This window comes from Bos javanicus, chromosome 21 (assembly GCF_032452875.1).
Source record: "Bos javanicus breed banteng chromosome 21, ARS-OSU_banteng_1.0, whole genome shotgun sequence".
NCBI classification, from domain to species: Eukaryota; Metazoa; Chordata; class Mammalia; order Artiodactyla; family Bovidae; genus Bos; species Bos javanicus.
Window position 1 is genome coordinate 54794249 of NC_083888.1, and position 6023 is coordinate 54800271.

Sequence of the window (6023 nt, forward strand, 5' to 3'; positions counted from 1 at the left end):
ATGGATAAGAAAACAGACCCAGAGAGGAGTGACTTGCTCATTCGGTCACTCCAGGGTTTGGATTTGTCTTCTGGCCTTCTTTCTGTGGCCCAGGTGAAGGCCCTTAGAAAATTCTGAGGTGAGAAAAGAAAGAATGAAACCAGGTTAAATTACTATGCAAAGGGGCTACTCCTCACACACACATGTGTATGCACACAGAAAGAGGGAGAAAGAGACACTGCTCTTAGATCAGAGAGATCCATCTCTCTGATCTGGTCAGGGTGAGAAGGCTTGTCTGCCGTCTGTTTATATCCCAAGGCCTTCACTTGACACCAGCTCTAAAGAGTAATTCAACACCAAGGCTTCACTCAAACCATATTCTCTTCTTCTTTCCTTAGAACTCTTCTTTATTCTATCACCCAAACCCGTATGTTCAAATCCATTATTACTGCACCTCTGTCCTGGAAGTTTCATTGAAGATCATAGAATTTTAGAACTGGAAAAGACTTCAGGAATCCTCTGGTAAAAACTTCTCATTTTATAGATGAGGAAATGGAGGCCCAAAGAAATAGAATAACTTGGCCCACGGCAATCAAAGGAGGTGAGGGCGGTGCTGGGATTTTCCAAAATGAGTCAAAAAGTTAGAACCAGTGAAATGATCTATTGCCTCACTGTGCCAATATTTTCTCTTTGCTCATCAGAGTTACCACATCTAGTCTGAAAAACAGAGAGGAGAATCAGAGGAAGAATACGGCCTGGGTTCCCAACAGTTTCCTACTCCTGGTTCCAACCCATCCTGCAAGCCACTTAAATTTCTGCCCTTTGTTCTGTAACAACCCTCTTAAAAGAAATTCTCCCTTTTGCTGATAAGGTAGCAAAATATGACTCGACTGGATTCAAATCCTGTGTGTCCTGGGCAGTTTCTAAACTTCTCTGTGTTGGTGTTCTTTTCTGCTAAAATGAGAAATACTAGTATAGAGTTGTCATGAGTGTTAAATTTGACAAGGCATTTAAAGTATTCAGCACAGTGCCTGGCATTCATTCAAAAAAAAAAAAAAAAACTACCTATCATGTGCTAGGCACTGTACAGAATAAACATTCACTAAATGTGACAACTGTTATTAGTCTAGCTCAATATGATTCTTTTATTTGAAGCTACAGAGTCGTAATTAATTCAGAAACTGTTACCAAGAGGTAGTGTCTTGAATGAAAGACCTTTAGAACAAGTATGGAACTAGCTGAGTCAAGCAGAGAAGGGAACAATGAGGACTTCCTCAAACCAGAAGGGGAAATTCTTGGCAGTCCACCAGATGATGAAGCAGATTAAGCAGTCCTGTTGCTGCCAAGGATTCAGACTATGTGCCAACTGAGGGTGAAGTGCTTAGGGTTTATAGCAAATATGTCAGCCTTATTCAATATAAGCAAGTTACTGCTTATAGTCTGGTAAAAGTTCAACAAAAGCAAGACAAGTTCCAATCCATGGATAAGAGCAATCCAGAACCAACAAACTGAAGTGACAGGGGTCCAGAGCAGGAAATTAATCATGTGTTTTGCTTAAGTGAAGTGGGTTAGATTGGTGTGGTGATTGCTATGCTCTGTGATCTGGCAACTGGAATGGAGATACGTGGGAGGAGCCAAGGGAGTTGAGAGATCTGCTGCTGCTGCTGCTAAGTCGCTTCGGTCGTGCCTGACTCTGTGCGACCCCAAAGACGACAGCCCATCAGGCTGCACCTTCCCTGGGATTCTCTAGGCAAGAACACTGGAGTGGGTTGCCATTTCCTTCTCCAATGTATGAAAGTGAAAAGTGAAAGTGAAGTCACTCAGTCTTCGACTTAGCGACCCCATGGACTGCAGCCTACCAGGCTCCTCTGTCCATGAGATTTTCCAGGCAAGAGTACTGGAGTGAGGTGCCAATCTGAAACATCCTCAATTCCCTAAACCAACCGCAGGGCGCTTTCTGATTAGAACACAGGCTTCCCTTTGTAAAGCATTTGGGATCTTAGTTCCCCAACCCGGGATTGAGCCTGTGCCCCCTCCAGTGGAAGCTTGGCGTCTTAGCCACTGGACTGCAAGGAAGTCCCATTTTCCTACCTTTCCAGTTTGCCTTTTATAACTGAAATATAGATATATACTGCTAAGGACCCAAGCAACCCCCAGATCTCTTGCAGTTAGGTGGAGTCCGGTGATTAGTCTTGGCTAATGGATAGTAAATGACCAAAGAGCTAAGAGCGAGTGAGTGATGCTGTTGAGGTAACCTGGAAACCACACGTTGAGACAGCAGTGTCATAAGGCTAATTAGCCCCGATTTATCACGCAGCATTTAGAGTCAATTCTTATTTGTGAATTCTGTCTTTGCGGATTCCTCTGCTCACTAAAATGCATTTGTGACCCCAAAATCAGTAACCATGGCAATCTCACAATCATTCACAGACATGTGCAGAGTGGTGAAAAATCTGAGTCGCTTGATGTGTATATTCCTAGCTGAGGTCAAATAAGGCAGTACTCAGTGCCCATACTACCCTGAATGTGTTTCATCTCGTCTGATCTCGGGAGCTAAGCAGGGCCAGGCCTGGTTGGCACTTGGATGGGAAACAAGGCAATACTCTACCTTCTTCTCACACTGTAAATAAGTGTCCTTTTCACCATCTATCTAGTGCCACAATTTTAGTATTTTTGTGCTTTTTGTTAGTAATTTCACTGTTTAAAATGGTTTTCCAGCTTCATGCTCCTAAGCACAGGAAGGCTGCAATGCACCTTACAAGAAAACGTGTGTATGATAAACATTATTCAAGCGTGAGTTATAGTACTGTTGAAAGAGGCCAATACTACTGAATCAGCAACATATTATAATTAATAAGGTGTCTTTAAACAGAAACACCTTACAAAATACATCCTACAGGAGGGAAGGGGAGTTTGGAGAAGAATGGATACATGTATATGTATGGCCGAGCCCCTATGCTGTCCGCCTGAAACTGTCACAACATTACTAATCAGCTATAACTCCAATACAAAATAAAGTTTAAAATAAAAACACCATAGATAAAAGAAAGTTATGTATCCATCCAACGATATTTGAAGATGTGAGGGATAGTTGGAGATCAAACGGGGAAACTATGGTCCAAAATTAAAGCTTATTACAAACCGTATGCAAAAAAATTTTAGTTACATCACAACTGTATCTAAATCCTAACTTCTCTTCCAAAATGCTCTTGAGGAACCATCATAGTTACCTGGCATAGAGTTTGAATCTCTTCCTTGACTCAAGGATAGTTATAGATGGGCTTTCCTGATAGCTGGTAAAGAATTCGCCTGCAGTGTGGGAGACCTGGGTTCATTCTCTGGGTTGGGAAGATCCCCTGGAGTAGGGAAAGGCTACCCACTCCAGTATTCTGGCCTAGAGAATTCCATGGACTGTATTGTCCATGGGGTCACAAAGAGTCCGACACGACTAAGCGACTTTTACTCACTAATAGCAGGGATACTAGGTCAGGGCAAGGATGAAAAGGGAGCTGGAGGAGTAATGGACTCGTTGCCAGTGGGGTTTGATCCTTAGGCCCTGAAATATTTTTATTTCGTTAGAAAAAAATTTGGTCGTGCCTGGGTGGCTTGTGGAATGTGGGATCTTAGTTCCCCACCCAGGGATTGAACCTGGGCCCTCAGCAGTGAGCGTGTGGAGTCCTGACCGCTGAACTGCCAGGGAATTCCCTGAGCAGCATCTTTGAGTAGTGTTTCTCAGAGTAGAGACTGAGGACCAGCAGAATTGGCTTCACTTGTTGACATGTTAGAAAGTACAGAATCTCAGGTCCCATCCTCAGGGCCTATTGAATCAGGTGTTAAATACACACATTAAAATTTCAAAAGCACATTATAGCTATATGAGGACTGATTCCCCTTCTGGATTTTTATACCTAACCTTAAATGAAGTGGAGGGCTTCCCTGATGGCTCAGAGGGTAAAGCGTCTGCCTGCAATGCGGGATACCCTGGTTCGATCCCTGGGTTGGGAAGATCCCCTGGAGAAGGAAATGGCAACCCACTCCGGTTCTCTTGCCTGGAAAATGCCATGGATGGAGAAGCCTGTAGGCTAGAGTCTATGGTAGGCTACAGTCTATGCGGTTGCAAAGAGTCCAACACGACTAAGCGACTTCACTTTCTTAAATGAATGGCCTGTGCTTGCTACCTCATTTTTTTAACTCCTTCTTTTATATATAAGTGTATATATATATATATATACATAATTTATTTATTTGGCTGCACCAGGCCTTAGTTGCAGCATGTGGAATCTCTTAGTTGTGGCAGGTGGGATCTAGTTCCCTGACCAGAGCTCAAACCCGGGCTCCCTGCACTGGGAGTGTGGAGTCTTAGCCACTGGGCCACCAGGGAAGTCTCCCTCTCAGACTTCTTTTTTTCCCCTCGCAGACTTCTTCCTGGCTCCTCTTTCTCTTCCTGTCCTTCAAACGTTCCTGTTTCCCAGGCTTCTGTGTCCAGTCCACTTTTCTTCTATTTGCACTAAGTGGAAATCTTCTGTCATCTCTAATTCTGGCTGATTCCTTTGGGGTTGCTAGGTACACAAGTGCATCTAAAATTGTATCTGTAGTTCTTCGTTCCAAATACTGATGCCATCTTTCTTATTATACGATTTTATAATTTTATTTATGTATTTTTGGTTGTGCTGGCTCTTCACTGCTGCTTGGGCTTTTCTCTAGTTGTGGTGAGTGGGGGCCGCTCTCTAGTGGAGGCGCACAGGCTTCTCATTGTCATGACTTCTCTTGTAGCAGAACATGGGCTCAATAGTTGAGGTGCATGGGCCTGGCTGCTCTGTGGCAAGTAGGATCGTCCCAGACCAAGGACTGAACCCATGTCTTCTGCACTGGCAGGTGGATTCTTTACCCCTGAGCCACCAGGGAAGTCCATTATTACAAGATTTTAAATACAATACTGACGTTTATTTTTCAAACATTTGTGTTTTGTTCCATATTTTATGGGAAATGACTAAAATGCTTTTCCTTGAAACATAGTTCTTAGTTTTAGACAATCTTTACTTACTTTATTTTAAAAATTGAGAATTCATATAATATAAAATTTACCAGTTTAGAGTATACAATTTAGTGTTTCAAGTATTCCTCAAAAATTTATGTTCATACATGTTAACACTCAACAAGTGACAGAATTTTTAATAATAAACATTTCTAAAGATTTGAGTCATCCAACAGGATCCTCTCTAGATAATGTTACCAGTAACTAGAAACATCAAACATTGGATAACCCCCTTTCAGTGATGTTCTGTAAAGTGTTGCTACTTTGACGGGAGACAGATTAACTCTGAGGTCCCTTCTAACACTAAAAATCTGTGGGACATACTGATCTGCCCTGCCCGCTACAGAGTGGACTCAATGCCCTCAGAAATAGCAATGGAAAAAAGGGACGCAGTTTTGGCCCAGAAACAGGTGAAAACACTTTGATCAACACTTTGATTAAAGTTAACGGTGCACAGGAGAAGCAATGTTCTTAGAGTAGCAATGGGAACAACTGTTGTTGCTGTTCAGTCGCTATGTCCAACTCTTTTCAACCCCGTGGACTGCAGCACACCAGGCTTCCTTGTCCACTATCTCCCAGTTTGCTCAAATTCATGTCCTTTGAGTCAGTGATGCTATCTAACCATCTCATCCTCTGTCACCCCCTTCTTTTGCCTTCAGTCTTTCCCAGCATCAGAGTCTTTTTCCAGTGAGTTGGCTCTTCGAATCAGGTGGCCAAAGTAATGGCAACAAGAGTTCTCAGTTAGTCACACTCACAGCTTCTGGGGTCTCCTCACCCCCAACCCCCAGGGACTTGTACTCACTAGTGAGGTAAATTAGGACTCTAGTAGGAAGTAGACGCTTCAGAAACGATGGGCTGTAGTGACAATGCCAAGGGCAGAGTGAGACTCAGGAGCTGTGGGAAGGGTAGAAAGCCAAGGACCGGGGCCCCCAGCAGCATCTGAACCAACTTTTCACCTGATCTGGTTGTCTTTCAGTATCCCCTCTGTCTCCGAGACAGATCACTGCAC